We start from the raw sequence: 22,995 nt of genomic DNA on the forward strand, positions 1-22,995 counted from the left end.
GCATGGCCAGTGATGTCTTTGCCAGTCAGGACAAGTGCAGGAAGGCATGTTGCTGCAATCACCAAAGTGCACATGGTATGAAATTTTATTGTCACTTTGGCTTTTAACAAGGAACTGGCCATCTCCTTCTTGAGCGATGTCTTCTTTTGTTATTGATTGTGCATGTGTAAGGTGTTGACTGCAGTGGGTAATAAACTGTCTTGGTCGATTGTGTAACCACCTTGGAAGATGTGAATTGTACTGGCGATAAGCACTTGAGTTACGCATGTTATTTTCAGCATACCTAGGGAAGGAAATTATAATCCAGGTGATGTTATCAACAGAAGGTATGACTTGGTATTTTATTACTGACTAGTTCATACCACACAAGGAATGTGGCACTCATCTGATAAAATAGCCAAGTGGGAAGTTATGTTGATTTTATATAACGTCAAACTTGCATATGTATTGGAAGAAATGATACAATCTTCATAATTTAAGTATCATGTTTTAGTTGCAAGAACATTAGAGAGATTTCTATTTAAATGGTAATAAGCTTAAATAAGTTTTATTATTTGAACTCAATAGTATTGGGAGCAGGAAGACAAATTACAATAAAACAATATTCTAAATTATGAGTTGCAGTTGATTGCAGTGCTATTGTTGTTGTTGCTTTTGTTATGCTTTGGTCACCTTGTGTGACCCAGAGTAAGCATGACACCTTTATACATCCTTCTCACTTGTAGAACAAAAACTTTTATATATCTACATTCTCTGAAAACACCTTAGGCCTAAAATCATAGTTATGTGATATCAATATATAACACAGTGAGATCTAAGGTCAAGATGAGCTTTTGATTCCTTACCTTCTGTACTCATTTGGCAGAAATTGTGTCACTAAAACTGTGATGACACCACTTAAGGTCTTGTCTCTATTGTCTGCAAGAAATTGGTGCTTATATGTCCTATTCTTTCTTTCCACACCATTGGTAGTGTTCACTTTCACATTGAAGCGGTCCTTACTGTATACCCAAACCCAGCGCTGCCAATAGAAACAAAGTGTCCAAGTAAACTTCATGAATATAAACTGCATGTAATCTGATTTTCATCTTGTGGATCTCCTTGTAAGAGCATCTTGGACCCATCTCAGACTCATGCTGAATGATTAATGGCCCAAAATGACATCATCCGAGGAGATGGCCTGTTTGATGTTTAAAGTCAGAGCGACAAGGATTTTAAGTGAACATAATAAGATGTGAGTGTAATTTTTAAGCCAAAAATCTTGAATTGTTGCTGGATAATTTATAAGGGATAATTCTACAATTATTATAATGTATGCAAGGGATACACTTGCCTGTCTTTCGGGAAGCCATGTTGTGTTCATCCACTTTTGGAGTCTTGTATTGGTCCTCCACAGTTCACTGTCTTGAAGATCTCTAAGTGCTAAATTGAAGTCCCCTTCTGTGGAAGTTCTTGCAAGGTTTCACAAACTGTTCAGGAGGTTGTCTTTCTTGTCTTTGTTAATGCCATTCTTTGAGTTGTTGATCCACCGTACCCATGCTTGTTCTCGATGGAAATCACAAATATACACAAGACAACCTGGAAAAGTTATAAAACTGAGTTGTAAAATCTCTCTGATAAGAGAATACATGCTGCCAACCACTTCAGCTAACACAAGGCCTATTGTATGCTAAAAATTAAACTACCAACAAAGGGTGCCTAGCATGACCTGTGAGCCATAGAGTGAAATAATAATACTATTACTACTACTACTACTACTAAAAATAATACTTATAATGCTAATAATAATAATACTAGTAATTTATTACTATCATTATTGTTGTAATAGTAACATTGATTTTTTCCAGGAATGGAAAATACACATTGACCCTTTTGCTTCCAAGATCTCAATGTTAATTATCCTTACCATCATCTACACATTTCTTATTTTTTAATTGATTCTAAAAGATTTCCAAAACTTTCTAGGACCAGAAGCCTTTTTCCAGGACTTTCCAATTGTGCTAATGCCAAAATAAAATTCTGGGACTTTCCAGGTTTTCCAGGACAAGTATGAACACTGTTGATATTTTCATGAAATTAAAGTAATGATTTTGGAATGTCTGGAGAATTACTGGTAATTGGCAATAATTTATTGTCATTATTTTCAGGTTAGTCCTGTAAGAAAGAATTTTTTTTCTTTTTTTTTGGGGGGGGGGAGGGGGGGAAAGAACTTATTCCTAATAAGTATTGCCTCTCTATATTTCCCACTTGAAATAAAGAAAATGGTTATAAAATGGTTATTATCAATATTTACCAGTATATGTTTACATGCTTACTTGGAAACAGCCTTTCAATGGCATTGATCTCAGCCTCACTGAAGTCCACCATAAAGAAATCAGGGTTCCATGTTGGGTTCCAGTCCTTAATGAGTGAGCTGTAGAGCTTCATTAATGGCATCTGCATTTTCCAGCAGAACCACGAAAGAAGCAACAACACAGTAATCTACATTGGTTTTCACACACAGAAAGAATGTGGGAAGGGCATAGCGTGAAGTTTTGTATGTTGCATCCAGTAGGCAAATTTCACCACCATACTTAAAAAGCAGCTCTCTTTGCCACTTCGTCTGGTGAACAAGGAGGAGGTTGTTGGATGGATCACCTATACTTATTTTAATTACATCAGTGCTGTCTTCTTCCTTCAGTGACTGTGGTTGTTGATAGGACTCACTATCACTTGTAAGGCAGTAAGGCCTGAAAAAGAAATTATCATCTGGGCTTTCTTCTTTCCACTTCTTGATTTTTAAGTCAAGGTTTTCTTGATCACTTTGCGAATGTCTGCACACCACTGTGGCACGATACATGTGGTTCCTGACATCCATGGTTGTTGGGAAGAACCGTCTGTTGGTTAGATCTGGAGGCTGTTGGCCTGTGAAAAGTTCCTTCTTTACATAATGATGCAGGTGCCGTTGCATTTCAGAAACACAATTAACACCACTTCCAACAAGCTCATTAATTTTTTTTAACCAGTGTCTCATCAATAGGCTGAAGTAGCCCAGCAGTCTGATTATACAACAAGAAAGAAAGAATAATTGCTTTATTATTTATTCATTTATAAAAAAAAAACACAACCTCATCCCCAGGTTTTCTTGGTCAACGGTTCAATAACCTGGAGCCGGCTGCTTTTGATGTCATTGGTTCAATATGAGAAAATTTTTTCCAAATTTGGTCAACAGCAGCTGGTTATGATGAAATATGTGAGTGGTTTTAACCTTTCAGAAACAGGGAAATATTTTGAATGAATAATAATGCAAATTATACCAACATTACTATCGGCAGTCCTCTGGTAGGGCTTTTCAGTAATAGTTACAGAATGTTATAATTACAGAGTACTGAACACTGTATTTTTTAAGAAAATCCATTTAAAAAGTCCATGACGGCATTCCATTAAAACAGTGCCAGTGGAAATCCCTCTCCGATAAAATTGTGATATTATAGTCTTGACATTGAGTTTGAGGAATGAGTGCCAGTGTAGCTAAAAGAAGCTCTACATGTAGTACATTTTATTGGTCTTTTGTTGTGATGTATAATCTTTATTCATTCTTTATATAAATCGACATGAAAGTGGAAGCAGCACAGTCTACAGTAGACTGATGATCTGTGTGAAGTTAAGTCACCTTCAATTCCCCACCAAACTTCAGTTTCCTGATTGCAAAAAAAATTTAATTGATGGCCAAGTACTTACCCTCCCCATGGGGTGAAATAAGTGATCCGTAGGTTTAGGAAGAAATATGTAAATACACTCCTCTGTAGCTATTGTTTGCTTCTTTTCTGACTCTAGGGATGTTCTCAGAAATTTTGACATTGTCTCCCTTCTACTCTTTGTGTTCTCTGAAATCTAACGATACAATGTTTTAATTAAAATAGTATTTGAAAATTGGTTTCTAAAATATTCACTCTGTTTCCATTACAGGTAAATTTGTTTCAATTCTGCACAACGAAATGTCCAGGTTGTCTTATCATATGTCCACTTCACCTACATGTAACACAAGGCCCATTAGGATTAAGCACCCTTTATTAGGCTAGTGATCATTCATGTTAATGGTAGTGCCCCCTGAACCCTTATTCAATAATTAAAATAAACTGACCTTATTTTCAGGATACTTGATTATTTTCCTTAGGTGGATCTTTGCTGGACAGTCACATTTCTTCGTATCCTGTACTATAAAGCGCTGTTTGGTGTTGTTATAGCAGTGATCAGCATTCTCCTTCTGAAACCAAATAGATTTATTGGATTGTTAGATAGAGCAGTCATATGGGAATAGTCAAGTTATCAATAAACTTAGAAGTAATGAAAAGTATCCTTTAAAATAGTACTTGATTCCTACCTTGTAAACTGCAGTCACAGTGGTCCTTTTTTGCGACTTTGGACATTTCGTTGTGCAGAATTGAAACAAATTTACCTGTAATGGAAACAGAGTGAATATTTTAGAAACCAATTTTTCAAATATTATTTTAATTAAAACATTGTATCGTTAGATTTCAGAGAACACAAAGAGTAGAAGGGAGACAATGTCAAAATTTCTGAGAACATCCCTAGAGTCAGAAAAGAAGCAAACAATAGCTACAGAGGAGTGTATTTACATATTACTTCCTAAACCTACGGATCACTTATTTCACCCCATGGGGAGGGTAAGTACTTGGCCATCAATTAAATTTTTTTTGCAATCAGGAAACTGAAGTTTGGTGGGGAATTGAAGGTGACTTAACTTCACACAGATCATCAGTCTACTGTAGACTGTGCTGCTTTCACTGTCATGTCGAATATATATAAAGAATGAATAAAGATTATACATCACAACAAAAGACCAATAAAATGTACTACATGTAGAGCTTCTTTTAGCTACACTGGCACTCATTCCTCAAACTTAATGTCAAGACTATAATATCACAATTTTATCGGAGAGGGATTTCCACTGGCACTGTTTTAATGGAATGCCGTCATGGACTTTTTAAATGGATTTTCTTAAAAAATACAGTGTTCAGTACTCTGTAATTATAACATTCTGTAACTATTACTGAAAAGCCCTACCAGAGGACTGCCGATAGTAATGTTGGTATAATTTGCATTATTATTCATTCAAAATATTTCCCTGTTTCTGAAAGGTTTAAAACCACTCACATATTTCATCATAACCAGCTGCTGTTGACCAAATTTGGAAAAAATTTTCTCATATTGAACCAATGACATCAAAAGCAGCCGGCTCCAGGTTATTGAACCGTTGACCAAGAAAACCTGGGGATGAGGTTGTGTTTTTTTTATAAATGAATAAATAATAAAGCAATTATTCTTTCTTTCTTGTTGTGTAATCAGACTGCTGGGCTACTTCAGCCTATTGATGAGACACTGGTTAAAAAAATTAATGAGCTTGTTGGAAGTGGTGTTAATTGTGTTTCTGAAATGCAACAGCACCTGCATCATTATGTAAAGAAGGAACTTTTCACAGGCCAACAGCCTCCAGATCTAACCAACAGACGGTTCTTCCCAACAACCATGGATGTCAGGAACCACATGTATCGTGCCACAGTGGTGTGCAGACATTCACAAAGTGATCAAGAAAACCTTGACTTAAAAATCAAGAAGTGGAAAGAAGAAAGCCCAGATGATAATTTCTTTTTCAGGCCTTACTGCCTTACAAGTGATAGTGAGTCCTATCAACAACCACAGTCACTGAAGGAAGAAGACAGCACTGATGTAATTAAAATAAGTATAGGTGATCCATCCAACAACCTCCTCCTTGTTCACCAGACGAAGTGGCAAAGAGAGCTGCTTTTTAAGTATGGTGGTGAAATTTGCCTACTGGATGCAACATACAAAACTTCACGCTATGCCCTCCCCACATTCTTTCTGTGTGTGAAAACCAATGTAGATTACTGTGTTGTTGCTTCTTTTGTGGTTCTGCTGGAAAATGCAGATGCCATTAATGAAGCTCTACAGCTCATTAAGGACTGGAACCCAACATGGAACCCTGATTTCTTTATGGTGGACTTCAGTGAGGCTGAGATCAATGCCATTGAAAGGCTGTTTCCAAGTAAGCATGTAAACATATACTGGTAAATATTGATAATAACCATTTTATAACCATTTTCTTTATTTCAAGTGGGAAATATAGAGAGGCAATACTTATTAGGAATAAGTTCTTTCCCCCCCCTCCCCCCCCCCCCCAAAAAAAGAAAAAAATTATTTCTTACAGGACTAACCTGAAAATAATGACAATAAATTATTGCCAATTACCAGTAATTCTCCAGACATTCCAAAATCATTACTTTAATTTCATGAAAATATCAACAGTGTTCATACTTGTCCTGGAAAACCTGGAAAGTCCCAGAATTTTATATTGGCATTTGCACAATTGGAAAGTCCTGGAAAAAGGCTTCTGGTCCTAGAAAGTTTTGGAAATCTTTTAGAATCAATTAAAAAATAAGAAATGTGTAGATGATGGTAAGGATAATTAACATTGAGATCTTGGAAGCAAAAGGGTCAATGTGTATTTTCCATTCCTGGAAAAAATCAATGTTACTATTACAACAATAATGATAGTAATAAATTACTAGTATTATTATTATTATTAGCATTATAAGTATTATTTTTAGTAGTAGTAGTAGTAGTAATAGTATTATTATTTCACTCTATGGCTCACAGGTCATGCTAGGCACCCTTTGTTGGTAGTTTAATTTTTAGCATGCAATAGGCCTTGTGTTAGCTGAAGTGGTTGGCAGCATGTATTCTCTTATCAGAGAGATTTTACAACTCATTTTTATAACTTTTCCAGGCTGTCTTGTGTATATTTGTGATTTCCATCGAGAACAAGCATGGGTACGGTGGATCAACAACTCAAAGAATGGCATTAACAAAGACAAGAAAGACAACCTCCTGAACAGTTTGCGAAACCTTGCAAGAACTTCCACAGAAGGGGACTTCAATTTAGCACTTAGAGATCTTCAAGACAGTGAACTGTGGAGGACCAATACAAGACTCCAAAAGTGGATGAACACAACATGGCTTCCCGAAAGACAGGCAAGTGTATCCCTTGCATACATTATAATAATTGTAGAATTATCCCTTATAAATTATCCAGCAACAATTCAAGATTTTTGGCTTAAAAATTACACTCACATCTTATTATGTTCACTTAAAATCCTTGTCGCTCTGACTTTAAACATCAAACAGGCCATCTCCTCGGATGATGTCATTTTGGGCCATTAATCATTCAGCATGAGTCTGAGATGGGTCCAAGATGCTCTTACAAGGAGATCCACAAGATGAAAATCAGATTACATGCAGTTTATATTCATGAAGTTTACTTGGACACTTTGTTTCTATTGGCAGCGCTGGGTTTGGGTATACAGGAAGGACCGCTTCAATGTGAAAGTGAACACTACCAATGGTGTGGAAAGAAAGAATAGGACATATAAGCACCAATTTCTTGCAGACAATAGAGACAAGACCTTAAGTGGTGTCATCACAGTTTTAGTGACACAATTTCTGCCAAATGAGTACAGAAGGTAAGGAATCAAAAGCTCATCTTGACCTTAGATCTCAGTGTGTTATATATTGATATCACATGACTATGATTTTAGGCCTAAGGTGTTTTCAGAGAATGTAGATATATAAAAGTTTTTGTTCTACAAGTGAGAAGGATGTATAAAGGTGTCATGCTTTCTCTGGGTCACACAAGGTGACCAAAGCATAACAAAAGCAACAACAACAATAGCACTGCAATCAACTGCAACTCATAATTTAGAATATTGTTTTATTTGTAATTTGTCTTCCTGATCCCAATACTATTGAGTTCAAATAATAAAACTTATTGAAGCTTACTACCATTTAAATAGAAATCTCTCTAATGTTCTTGCAACTAAAACATGATACTTAAATTATGAAGATTGTATCATTTCTTCCAATACATATGCATGTATGACATAATATAAAATCAATATATTCTTTAAAATAGTACTTGATTCCTACCTTGTAAACTGCAGTCACAGTGGTCCTTTTTTGCGACTTTGCTTATTTTAACAAATAAAATGTGATATGTCCTTTTACTTGCAAGTGGTAAAAAAGAAAACATTATTGCCTACTATTAGCCCTGAGGGAGAGATGAGTGCTCACCAACTTGCTTAGAAAAATCAGTTGGGACTTACCACCTTGTTAGCTTAAGAGCAAATAGGTGAAGGTAAATCAATAACTATGTAATGCCCTATATATGATATCCTCTTTGGGAGTCCTTAAGTAATAATATCATCTTGTTTACATTCTTATTTAGTTAATTATTATGCATGCTTACATCTTTTTGTAGTCTCTTTTGAGCCTTCTTCCTTTTGAGTGCCTTATTTCTGTCTGGCCCATTTTGGCATTCTAAAACTTTGACCCCCACAATTTGGAATGGGATGCCATCAAAACTTAGTCTGCATCCTGTCATCTCCTGTGAGTCAGCCCATTGTATACGGTGGTTCTTAGCATTTTTATCTGCATTTTCTTTTATGTGAGAAGAGGAAGCAAGCTAAGTTAGCAATACGATACATGTACACAAACACATACGTACATATGTACACATGGGTGCATAAAATGGAGGGCCTGAAAATCAAGCCTGCCCCACCCAGTTGTAGCCCAAGGACTGGTGTAATGGATGGGGATGCTGGCAGCTGTGTGTCAATAGCACTGAGTAGGGTTTTGACACTTTAAGCTTGATCTTAATTAATTAAGCATTTCTTGCCAACTCTTGCTGCAGGCTCACAGTAAATTGATACTTGAAGCTAAGTTGAATTTTAATTACATGTTAATTTTGAAAGTCTAACTGACCAGTGTAAACCGAAGAATAATGATGTGTACATGTATTCTTAAGATATCAATAATTATTGGAAAAAAGTTAAATCCCTTTTTTTATTTTGATTTATCTATATTTCATGTTAATAACACGATCTCACACGCCCCTGGCTTTAAATACCTATAGTGTCTAAATAAAGTTATACTTCACTTTACTTTACTGTCAGTATGGTTTATTTTGTAAATCTTTACATGTGAGCTTACTTACCCAGCCTACTGCAATTTGAAAATCCTCTTGTTTGTTTAAATACAGTGAAGCGTGTCGTCGTAGCTATCTCGTACTGTTTTATGAGTTCGTCAGCGCTGCTTTCATCGTTAACATACCCGGAATAAGGGTCAAACTGTACGGTCCATCTTGAAGCCTTAGGTGTACTGTTATCAGCCATGTTTGTTCTTCTACCAAACATTTAGATTTCCCGCCAATATTTACCCGCGAGCCGCAAAACATAAATGCACGAGTGTTAAATATTAACTGGACCACCCCTTGGCAAATATATTTATTAGTAGCAAATAAGATGTTGAACAAAAACCAAGAGATCATGGTCAAATAAAACGTAAAGCTAATTTATTACAAACAGAAAAGAACTGTATGTTTGTTCCAATCGAAAGATTTTACAGTGCAAAGTTATGCAAATGATCTTTGACCTGAATCTGCTTTTGGTCGATGATAGCGAGGTCAGAGGATAACATCGACCGAAACTATTAGGCCGGTCATATTTAAGTGTCGATCCTCCTTTTAACGCCTTTATAACAGGCTAGATTTTTTCTTTAATATGTGATCTAGACAGAAATTAGTTTGTACAAGTTATGGGAAGAATACTTTCGCAATAAAATATTGAAGAATACGACGCTTTATCGTCAGTCACACAGGTCACGGTCTCTTGATTCGCCGGAAACGAGCAGAAAAATAGAAGACTCTCGCTACGATTCCGCTGACGTGTCATGGGCTCATCTGGTTTGGGACGATGATATGTATTGCCCGAGGGGTGTTGTCAATTAATCAGATCGACCGAAACCAGGTCGACAACTTACGAACCAGCCAAACATTTCGTTAACAGCGCCATCGATCAAAATGTCATTACACTCCAACAAAAGACCCGCTTTTCTGTTCAAATCTGCCAGAAACTGGCTCAAACGCACTTCCTATTCCATGAGTACACTGTAAAATACGCTTTAACAAGAATAAGCGGAAGTCACGTTGTAACCAGCGGATACTCATACAAGATGCCGCTGATATGTCGTGGGCTCATCTGGTTTAGGACGATGATACATAGTGCTTTCCTTGGAGAAGTAGTGGGGTTGTACCGTTGCACTTATGTCCTCTTATTGCAGATATGTCCTCTGACGTAATGTGATACAGTGGCCAATCATATCCTGCGATCTATCGAGCGACACGCGGCTTGGGACTGGTTAAGAGCTAAGAGACGAGTTCGAGGATATACTCGAGAGGTTCCTTCTTATTAATTTCACATGCTTTGTAAAGAAGGCCTTGCACTCCAAGAAGTTAAATCAATAGAGGTATTCGAAAAATGGTTGGCAGTTTCTTTTATTTTTAGCTGATTTTTTGTCTTTATCAGTTCGATGTGGGCCTTGTAGAGACTTGATCTTTTGCAGCAATTTTGTAAAAACTTACGCAATGCACCGGGCGTAAAAGTGTTGAAACATTTAAAAGTATTTCATAAATAAGAAAGCCCTTGGAAAACATTCCAAGTGCGTAATCTAGTATACCTAAATACTTTTTCAAATTACGCATTTGCAGCGTCTCCCGTCTTTAAACACAATGGTGGTAATGTATCATAAGCAATGAAACTCAGCATTGCCTCCACGGACCAACAAAGGTGAGAATTCCTTTTGAAAACAGAGTTTGAAATATAATGAAACGTACCAGTGGTATTCGATTTTTGCATAACCCGAGAAACTGTTTTAATTTTTCTAGGTATTTTAGTAAAGGAATCCATCGAGCTTTTCGCATACTGAGGAAACAAAATCGGAAAGGTCATTTACATTCATTTACTTCAGAATTCCCCATAAACGTAAGGTGTGTACAATTCCTGAAATTCCCGTTCGTTATTTCACGAATTATCTGAAGTTTCAGCGTTGAGAAATTTTTTCGCTTTACGTTAGTAAAAAACATTGAACTTCTATCAACGGACTCAACGCTGCAAGGAGAATCTCTCTCATAATTACTGGGATACCTGTGGTAGCCCAGTCATAAAATTCCTTTGTTTTTTTGTCGTCTTTTTACTGGGATACCTGTGGTAGCCCAGTCATAAAATGCCTTTGTTTTTTTTGTCGTCTTTTTTTTTTTTTTTTACTGGGATACCTGTGGTAGCCCAGTCATAAAATGCCTTTGTTTTTTTGTCGTCTTTTTACTGGGATACCTGTGGTAGCCCAGTCATAAAATGCCTTTGTTTTTTTGTCGTCTTTTTACTGGGATACCTGTGGTAGCCCAGTCATAAAATGCCTTTGTTTTTTTGTCGTCTTTTTTTTTTTTTTTTTCCTCCGCCACAAAATGGAAAAATTGCGCAATAGTACCCAGAGGTCATTGGGCCCTCAACACCATGACAACTAACTGTGATCCAATGAGGTGTTCACATGCTGATCACGCGTGCTATCTTGATGATGATTGACGTTGTCATGCACGGACAAGGCCGGGTCACATGACGAACACGAGATTTTTGCCCATAAAACTCTTTTGTCAGTCGTATTGTATTTCAATGTGTTTGGATTACGATCATCTGCAGCATTATGGCGCAAACGCTCAAAATACCTATAGACGCATACACAAGTGGTATTGTTCGCGGCCAATCCACACAAAAAGGTGTTATTGAGCGGTAATTTTGGAACGGACTGAATCGCGAACGCTTGAAAGCCATGAAAGCATTGAATGCCTTGTAATTGTCTTGTATGCTAAGTATGCCAATGTCTTAGTTGAAAACGTTACCTCGTTGTAAAAAGCAAAATCTGAAACCAAACTGCATATACCCTATGCAATCTATTGAACAACACTATTACCGTGAGACTGAAGAACAAAATTCAAATGGATGCAAACTGCTTGTGAAGAAAGACGCCATGTTGGATTCACTTGATGCCAGGGAACGTAGCTACGATAACAGTGCGAATGGTATTAATTTCACGATCAGAAAGGTGAATCTTATGTTTTTTTCATTGTAGTTGTATGGATATTCTTTTTTAATAAATACATGATCCAAAATCCCGTGTTTTTTGTGTATAATGTTATTATGTTAAGTATTGTTTACGCACTTGTCTAGTCACAGGCGACCCAAGGTCACGTCTCGAGAAAGAGCCAACGATTAATTCACGAACGCGTCACGCGTTGTGTGACTCAGAGTAAGTTATGCTAGGAACCGTTGAAAATTTAAACATGTTATAAGGAATAGGGAACGAAATATGGTCGATTTACAACAATAAATATTTCGAAATATGAAGATTTTTCTCGTAAAATCAATGAAACTTACTCATACCCTGTGTATTCGTTGTAGTTTCTGGCGATTGTTGCCGTTTTAAGCTTGCTTTACCATCACTATTATTCACGTCATCTACTTTTATTACATTGGTAAAATCTGTACAGACATCCCACCAACCAACTATGTTGAAGGCTTGAAATTATATTACGATCGATTTTCATCAAGAAATGGGCCAGGAATTTTCCACAATAGTGTAAATAATCGTGAAGGCTGATCGCGGAAAAGCGATTGTGTGACGCTCGGTAGGCTGTAAGATGACATGTTATTATATACCAGACGTAAAAACTCTTCAGATTCTCAGTCTGCATTTTGTATCCGGTCTGCAGTCTGCTGTCTACATTTTGGACTAACAGGTATCCGCGGCACCAATACAGTTTATTTTGGTTACATTTATTCGCACAACACACATAACCTACCACAAAATACCTGTGTGTGAGGTAATTCGACATTTTCATTCTTTCCCGCGTTAATAATCTTCTTTCCTTTTGTAAGAATGTAGACCACTTACAATGTTTCAAGTAATCCACCCACCCTACAAAAAACAACTCTTGCATGCATAGCATGCCTATGTTTTGAGACAGGTGTATGTCTTTGGCCAGACTTGAGCTCACTATTTCAGTATACTAGTCTGACACGCGTAGTATCACTACACTTGATTCCACGGATCCAGTACCATCCAGGTATCCCAGTTACCCTGCTCACAGGGTCTAGTTTTTTTTTTACTGGGATACCTGTGGTAGCCCAGTCATAAAATGCCTTTGTTTTTTTGTCGTCTTTTTTTTTTTTTTTTTCCTCCGCCACAAAATGGAAAAATTGCGCAATAGTACCCAGAGGTCATTGGGCCCTCAACACCATGACAACTAACTGTGATCCAATGAGGTGTTCACATGCTGATCACGCGTGCTATCTTGATGATGATTGACGTTGTCATGCACGGACAAGGCCGGGTCACATGACGAACACGAGATTTTTGCCCATAAAACTCTTTTGTCAGTCGTATTGTATTTCAATGTGTTTGGATTACGATCATCTGCAGCATTATGGCGCAAACGCTCAAAATACCTATAGACGCATACACAAGTGGTATTGTTCGCGGCCAATCCACACAAAAAGGTGTTATTGAGCGGTAATTTTGGAACGGACTGAATCGCGAACGCTTGAAAGCCATGAAAGCATTGAATGCCTTGTAATTGTCTTGTATGCTAAGTATGCCCATGTCTTAGTTGAAAACGTTACCTCGTTGTAAAAAGCAAAATCTGAAACCAAACTGCATATACCCTATGCAATCTATTGAACAACACTATTACCGTGAGACTGAAGAACAAAATTCAAATGGATGCAAACTGCTTGTGAAGAAAGACGCCATGTTGGATTCACTTGATGCCAGGGAACGTAGCTACGATAACAGTGCGAATGGTATTAATTTCACGATCAGAAAGGTGAATCTTATGTTTTTTTCATTGTAGTTGTATGGATATTCTTTTTTAATAAATACATGATCCAAAATCCCGTGTTTTTTGTGTATAATGTTATTATGTTAAGTATTGTTTACGCAATTGTCTAGTCACAGGCGACCCAAGGTCACGTCTCGAGAAAGAGCCAACGATTAATTCACGAACGCGTCACGCGTTGTGTGACTCAGAGTAAGTTATGCTAGGAACCGTTGAAAATTTAAACATGTTATAAGGAATAGGGAACGAAATATGGTCGATTTACAACAATAAATATTTCGAAATATGAAGATTTTTCTCGTAAAATCAATGAAACTTACTCATACCCTGTGTATTCGTTGTAGTTTCTGGCGATTGTTGCCGTTTTAAGCTTGCTTTACCATCACTATTATTCACGTCATCTACTTTTATTACATTGGTAAAATCTGTACAGACATCCCACCAACCAACTATGTTGAAGGCTTGAAATTATATTACGATCGATTTTCATCAAGAAATGGGCCAGGAATTTTCCACAATAGTGCAAATAATCGTGAAGTCGGATTGCAGAAAAGCGATTGCGTGACGCTCGGTAAGCTGTAAGATGACATGTTATTATATACCAGACGTAAAAACTCTTCAGATTCTTAGTCTGCATTTTGTACCCACTCTGCAGTCTATATTTTGTATCCGGTCTGCAGTCTGCTGTCTGCATTTTGTACTAACAGGTATCCGTGGCACCACTACAGTTTATTTTTTGTTACATTTATTCGCAAAACACTCATGATCTCCCACAAAATACCTGTGAGTGAGGTAATTCGACATTTTCGTTCTTTCCCACATTAATATTCTTCTCTCCTTTTGTAAGAATGTAGACATCACTCACAATGTGTTAAGTAATCCACCCACCCTACAAAAAAGGAACTCTTGCATGCATAGCATGCCTATGTTTTGAAATAGGTGTATGCCCTTGGCCAGACTTGAGCTCACTATTTCAGTATACTAGTCCAACACCCGTAGTATCACTACACTTGATTCCAAGGATCCAGTACCATCCAGGTATCCCAGTTACCCTGCTCACAGGGTCTAGTTTTTTTTTTGTTTTTTTCCTCCGCCACAAAATGGAAAAATTGCGCAATAGTACCCAGAGGTCATTGGGCCCTCAACACCATGACAACTAACTGTGATCCAATGAGGTGTTCACATACTGATCACGCGTGTTATCCCTCAACACCATGACAACTAACTGTGATCCAATGAGGTGTTCACATGCTGATCACGCGTATTATCTTGATGATGATTGACGTTGTCATGCACAGACAGGGCCAGGTCACATGACGAACACGAGATTTTGCTTATAAAACTCTTTGGTCAGTTGTTTTGTATTTCAACGTATTTGGATTGCTATCTCCTGGAGCATTATAACGCAAACGCGCAAAATACTTACAGACGCATATACAAGTCGTATTAATCACGGCTAATCCGCATTGAAAGATGTTATTAAGCGGTAATTTTGGAACGGATTGAGTCGCGAACGCTTGAAAGCCATGAAAGCCTTGAATGCCTTTTATGCTAAGTATGCCAATTTCTTAGTTGAAAAACGTTCACTTGTTGTAAAAAGCAAAATCTGAAATCTGAAACCAAACTGCACATACTCTATGCAATCTATTGAACAACGCTACTACCGTGAGACTGAAGAACATAACTATATGGGATGCAAACTGCTTGTGAAGAAAGACGACATATTGGATTCACTTGATGGCAAGGAACGTAGCTACGATAACAGTACGAATGGTATTAATTTCACGATCAGAAAGGTGAATCTTATGTTTGTTTTCATTGTAGTTGTATGGATATTCTTTTTTAATAAATACGTGATCCAAAACCCTGTGTTTTTTTGTGTATAATGTTGTTATGTTAAATATTGTTTACGCAATTGTCTTGTCACAAGCGGCCCGAGCTCACGTCTCGAGAAAAAGCCAACGATTAATTCATGAACGCGTCACGCGTTGTGTGACTCGGTGTTAAGTTACGAGAGGAACTGCACGTTATAAGGAATAGTCCATGGAACGAAGTATGGTCGATTTACAACGATACATATTTCGAAATATGAACATTTTTCTCGTAAAATCAATAAACCTTACTCATACCCTGTGTATCCGTTGTATTTTCTGGCGATTTCTGCCGTTTTAAGCGTGCTTTACCATCACTGTTGTTTACATCATCTACTTTTATTACGTTGATAAAATCTGTACAGACATCACACCAACCAACTCGCGCGCAACGTAAGAAGACTATAATGAAGGCTTGAAATAATATTGCGATCGATTTTCATCAAGAAATGGGCCAGGAATATTCCACAATAGTGCAAATAATCGTGAAGACGGTTGCAGAAAAGCGATTGCGTGACGCTCGGTAAGCTGTAAGATGACATGTTATTATATACCAGACGCAAAAACTCTTCAGATTCTTAGTCTGCATTTTGTACCCACTCTGCAGTCTGCAGTCTATATTTTGTATCCGGTCTGCAGTCTGCTGTCTGCATTTTGTACTAACAGGTATCCGTGGCACCAATACAGTTTATTTTTGGTTACATTTATTCGCAAAACACACATAATCTACCACAAAATACCTGTGAGTGAGGAAATTCGACATTTTCGTTCTTTCCCACATTAATATTCTTCTCTCCTTTTGTAAGAATGTAGACATCACTCACAATGTTTCAAGTAATCCACCCACCCTACAAAAAAGGAACTCTTGCACGCATAGCATGCCTATGTTTTGAAATAGGTGTATGCCAGACTTGAGCGGACTATTTCAGTATACTAGTCCGACACCCGTAGTATCACTACAGTTGATTCCAAGGATCCAGTACCATCCAGGTATCCCAGTTACCCTGCTCACAGGGTCTAGTTTTTTTTTTTTCCTCCGCCACAAAATGGAAAAATTGCGCAATAGTACCCAGTGGTCATTGGGCCCTCAACACTATGACAATGACAACTAACTGTGATCCAATGAGGGTGAAGGTGTTCACATGCTGATCACGTGTTATCTTGATGATGATTGACGTTGTCATGCACGGACAGGTCCGGGTCACGTGATGAGCACGAGATTTTTGCTTAGAAAACTCTTTTGTCGGTCGTTTTGTATTTCAACGTGTTTGGATTACGATCACATGAAGCATTATAGCGCAAACGCTCGAAATACTTACAGACGCTTACACAAGTCGTATTGTTCTTGCCAATCCACACTAAAAGATGTTATTGAGCGGTAATTTTGGACCGGATTGAGTCGCGAACTGTGTAGCCGTTGTAGTTTCTGGTGATTTCTGCCGTTTTAAGCTTGCTTAACCGTCACTGTTATTCACATCATCTACTTTTATTACGTTGGTAAAATCTGTACAGACATCACACAAACCAACTCGCGCACAAAGTAAGAAGAGTATATTGAAGGCTTGAAATCATATTACGATCGATTTTCATCAAGAAATGGGCCAGGAATTTTCCACAATAGTGCAAATAATCGTGAAGGCTGATCGAGGAAAAGCGATTGCGTGACGCTCGGTAAGCTGTAAGATGACTCTTCAGATTCTCAGTCTGCATTTTATACCCACTCTGCAGTCTGCAGTCTGCAGTCTGCACTGAGTCTATATTTTGTATCCGGTCTGCAGTCTGCTGTCTGCATTTTGTACTAACAGGTATCTGTGGCACCAATACAGTTTATTTTTGGTTACATTTATTCGCACAACACACAATCTACCACAAAATACCTGTGTGTGAGGTAATTCGACATTTTCATTCTTTTCCGCGCTAATACTCTTCTTCCTTTTGTAAGAATGTAGACCACTTACAATGTTTCAAGTAATCCACCCACCCTACAAAAAATAACTCTTGCATGCATAGCATGCCTATTTTTTGAAATAGGTGTATGCCCTTGGCCAGACTTGAGCTCACTATTTCAGTATACTAATCCGACACCCGTAGTATCACTACACTTGATTCCAAGGATCCAGTACCATCCAGGTATCCCAGTTACCCTGCTCACAGGGTCTAGTTACTGGGATACCTGTGGTAGCCCAGTCATAAAATGCCTCTGTTTTTTTGTCGTCTTTTTTTTTTTTTTTTTCCTCCGCCACAAAATGGAAAAATTGCGCAATAGTACCCAGAGGTCATTGGGCCCTCAACACCATGACAACTAACTGTGATCCAATGAGGTGTTCACATGCTGATCACGTGTGTTATCTTGATGATGATTGACGTTGTCATACACGGACAGGGCCGGGTCGCATGACGAACACGTGATAAACTTGTTTTGTATTTCAACGTATTTGGATTGCGATCTCCTGGAGCATTTTGGCGCAAACGCGCAAAATACTTACAGACGCATATACAAGTCGTATTAATCGCGGCTAATCCACACTGAAAGATGTTATTGAGCGGTAATTTTGGAACGGATAGAGTCGCGAACGCTTGAAAGCCTTGAATGCCTTGTCTGCTAAGTATGCCAATATCGTAGTTGAAAAACGTTCACTTGTTGTAAAAAAGCAAAATCTGAAATCTGAAACCAAACTGCATATACTCTATGCAATCTATTGAACAACACTACTACCGTGAGACTGAAGAACATAACTATAATGGATGCAAACTGCTTGGGAAGAAAGACGACATGTTGGATTCACTTGATGACAAGAAACGCAGTTACGATAACAGTACGAATGGTATTAATTTCACGATCAGAAAGGTGAATCTTATGTTCGTTTTCGTTGTAGTTGTATGGATATTCTTTTTCAATAAATAAGTGATCCAAAACCCTGTGTTTTTTTATGTATAATGTTACTATGTTAAATATTGTTTACGCAATTGTCTTGTCATAGGCGGCTCAAGCTCACGTCTCGAGAAAAAGCCAACGATTAATTCATGAACGCGTCACGCGTTGTGTGATTCGGTGTTAAGTTACGAGATGAACTGTTGGAAATTTGAACACGTTATAAGGAATAGTATAGGGAACGAAGTATGGTCGATTTACAACGATAAATATTTCGAAATATGAACATTTTTCTTGTCATCTACTTTTATTACGTTGGTAAATTCTGTACAGAGGTCACACCAACCAACTCGCGCGCAAAGTAAGAAGACTATATTGAAGGCTTGAAATAATATTGCAATCGATTTTCATCAAGAAATGGGCCAGGAATATTCCACAATAGTCCAAATAATCGTGAAGGGGGATCGCAGAAAAGCGATTGCGTGACGCGCGGTAAGCTGTAGGATGTCATGTTATTATATACCAGATGTAAAAACTCTTAAGATTCTTAGTCTGCATTTTGTACCCACTCTGTAGTCTGCAGTCTATATTTTGTATCCGGTCCGCAGTCTGCTGTCCGCATTTTTTACTAACAGGTATCCGTGGCACCAATACAGTTTATTTTTGGCTACATTTATTCGCAAAACACACATAGTCTACCTCAAAATACCTGCGAGTGAGGTAATTCGACATTTTCGTTCTTTCCCGCATTAATATTCTTCTCTCCTTTTGTAAGAATGTAGACATCACTCACAATGTTTCAAGTAATCCACCCACCCGACAAAAAAGTAACTCTTGCATGCATAGCATGCCTATGTTTTGAAATAGGTGTATGCCCTTGGCCAGACTTGAGCGCACTATTTCAGTATACTAGTCCGACACCCGTAGTATCACTACACTTGATTCCAAGGATCCAGTACCATCCAGGTATCCCAGTTACCCTGCTCACAGGGTCTAGTTTTTTTTTTTTTTTCCTCCGCCACAAAATGGAAAAATTGCGCAATAGTACCCAGAGGTCATTGGGCCCTCAACACCATGACAACTAACTGTGATCCAATGAGGTGTTCACATACTGATCACGCGTGTTATCCCTCAACACCATGACAACTAACTGTGATCCAATGAGGTGTTCACATGCTGATCACGCGTGTTATCTTGATGATGATTGACGTTGTCATGCACAGACAGGGCCGGGTCACATGACGAACACGAGATTTTGCTTATAAAACTCTTTGGTCAGTTTTTTTGTATTCCAACGTATTTGGATTGCGATTTCCTGGAGCATTATAGCGCAAACGCGCAAAATACTTACAGACGCATATACAAGTCGTATTAATCGCGGCTAATTCACACTGAAAGATGTTATTGAGCGGTAATTTTGGAACAGATTGAAAGCCATTAAAGCCTTGAATGCCTTGTATGCTAAGTATGCCAATGTCTTCGTTGAAAAACGTTCACTTGTTGTAAAAAGCAAAATCTGAAATCTGAAACCAAACTGCATATACTCTATGCAATCTATTCAACAACGCTACTACCGTGAGACTGAAGAACATAACTATATGGGATGCAAACTGCTTGTGAAGAAAGACGACATGTTGGATTCACTTGATGGCAAGGAACGTAGCTACGATAACAGTACGAATAATATTAATTTCACGATCAGAAAGGTGAATCTTATGTTTGTTTTCATTGTAGTTGTATGGATATTCTTTTTTAATAAATACGTGATCCAAAACCCTGTGTTTTTTTGTGTATAATGTTGTTATGTTAAATATTGTTTACGCAATTGTCTTGTCACAAGCGGCCCAAGCTCACGTCTCGAGAAAAAGCCAACGATTAATTTATGAACGCGTCACGCGTTGTGTGACTCGGTGTTAAGTTACGAGAGGAACTGCATGTTATAAGGAATAGTACAGGGAACGAAGTATGGTCGATTTACAACGATACGTATTTCGAAATATGAACATTTTTCTCGTAAAATCAATAAAACTTACTCATACCCTGTGTATCCGTTGTATTTTCTGGCGATTTCTGCCATTTTAAGCTTGCTTTACCATCACTGTTGTTCACATCATCTACTTTTATCACGTTGATAAAATCTGTACAGACATCACACCAACCAACTCGCGCGCAAAGTAAGAAGACTATATTGAAGGCTTGAAATAATATTGCGATCGATTTTCATCAAGAAATGGGCCAGAGATATTCCACAATAGTGCAAATAATCGTGAAGGCGGATTGCAGAAAAGCGATTGCGTGACGCTCGGTAAGCTGCAAGATGACATGTTATTATATACCAGACGTAAAAACTCTTCAGATTCTTAGTCTGCATTTTGTACCCACTCTGCAGTCTGCAGTCTATAATTTGTATCCGGTCTGCAGTCTGCTGTCTGCATTTTGTACTAACAGGTATCCGTGGCACCAATACAGTTTATTTTTGGTTACATTTATCGCAAAACACACATAATCTACCACAAATATACCTGTGAGTGAGGTAATTCGACATTTTCGTTCTTTCCCACATAAATATTCTTCTTTCCTTTTGTAAGAATGTAGACATCACTCACAATGTTTCAAGTAATCCACCCACCCTACAAAAAAGGAACTCTTGCACGCATAGCATGCCTATGTTTTGAAATAGGTGTATGCAATTGGCCAGACTTGAGCGCACTATTTCAGTATACTAATCCGACACCCGCAGTATCACTACACTTGATTCCAAGGATCCAGTACCATCCAGGTATCCCAGTTACCCTGCTCACAGGGTCTAGTTTTTTTTGTTTTTTTCCTCCGCCACAAAATGGAAAAATTGCGCAATAGTACCCAGAGGTCATTGGGCCCTCAACACCATGACAACTAACTGTGATCCAATGAGGTGTTCACATGCTGATCACGCGTGCTATCTTGATGATGATTGACGTTGTCATGCACGGACAGGGCCGGGTCACATGACGAACACGAGATTTTTGCCCATAAAACTATTTTGTCAGTCGTTTTGTATTTCAACGTAATTGGATTACGATCATCTGAAGCATTATGGGGCAAACGCTCAAAATACTTGTAGACGCATACACAATTCGTATTGTTCGCGGCCAATCCACACAAAAAGATGTTATTGAGCGGTAATTTTGGATCGGACAGAATCGCGAACGCTTGAAAGCCATGAAAGCATTGAATGCCTTGTATATCTTGTATGCTAAGTATGCCAATGTCTTAGTTGAAAACGTAAACTCGTTGTAAAAAGCAAAATCTGAAATCTGAAACCAAACTGCATATACTCTATGCAATCTATTGAACAACACTACTACCGTGAGACTGAAGAACAAAATTCAAATGGATGCAAACTGCTAGTGAAGAAACATGTCATTTTAGATTCACTTGATGCCAGGGAACGTAGCTACGATAACAGTGCGAATGGTATTAATTTCACGATCAGAAAGGTGAATCTTATGTTTGTTTTCATTGTAGTTGTATGGATATTCTTTTTTAATAAATACATGATCCAAAATCCCATGTTTTTTGTGTATAATGTTATTATGTCAAGTATTGTTTACGCAATTGTCTTGTCACAGGCGACCCAAGGTCACGTTTCGAGAAAGAGCCAACGATTAATTCACGAACGCGTCACGCGTTGTGTGACTCAGAGTAAGTTATTTTAGGAACCGTTGAAAATTTGAACACGATATAAGGAATAGTATGGGAAAACGAAATATGGTCGATTTACAACGATAAATATTTCGAAATATGAAGATTTTTCTAAAAAAAAAAAAAACTCATACCCTGTGTATCCGTTGTAGTTTCTGGCGATTGTTGCCGTTTTAAGCTTGCTTTTACCATCACTATTATTCACGTCATCTACTTTTTTACATTGGTAAAATCTGTACAGACATCACACCAACCAACTATGTTGAAGGCTTGAAATTATATTACGCTCCATTTTCATCAAGAAATGGGCCAGGAATTTTCCACAATAATGCAAATAATCGTGAAGGCTGATCGCGGAAAAGCGATTGCGTGACGCTCGGTAAGCTGTAAGATGACATGTTATTATATACCAGACGTAAAAACTCTTCAGATTCTCAGTCTGCATTTTTTACCCACTCTGCAGTCTATATTTTGTATCCGGTCTGCAGTCTGCTGTCTACATTTTGTACTAAAAGGTATCCGTGGCACAAATACAGTTTTTTTTTGGTTACATTTATTCGCACAACACACATAATCTACCACAAAATACCTGTGTGTGAGGTAATTCGACATTTTCATTCTTTCCCGCGTTAATAATCTTCTTTCCTTTTGTAAGAATGTAGACCACTTACAATGTTTCAAGTAATCCACCCACCCTAGAAAAAATAACTCTTGCATGCATAGCATGCCTATGTTTTGAGACAGGTGTATGCCCTTGGCCAGACTTG

At 37.9% G+C, this 22,995-nt stretch overlaps 2 pseudogenes; one reads left to right on the forward strand and one right to left on the reverse strand.

Moving 5' to 3' along the window:
• Positions 1-2,426: 2,426 nt before the first annotated feature.
• LOC136277369 (uncharacterized) lies at positions 2,427-4,232 on the reverse strand (annotated as a pseudogene).
• A 315-nt stretch (positions 4,233-4,547) lies between these two features.
• LOC131769182 (uncharacterized) lies at positions 4,548-6,089 on the forward strand (annotated as a pseudogene).
• Positions 6,090-22,995: the final 16,906 nt, after the last annotated feature.

This window comes from Pocillopora verrucosa, chromosome 12 (assembly GCF_036669915.1).
Source record: "Pocillopora verrucosa isolate sample1 chromosome 12, ASM3666991v2, whole genome shotgun sequence".
Lineage (NCBI taxonomy): Eukaryota > Metazoa > Cnidaria > Anthozoa > Scleractinia > Pocilloporidae > Pocillopora > Pocillopora verrucosa.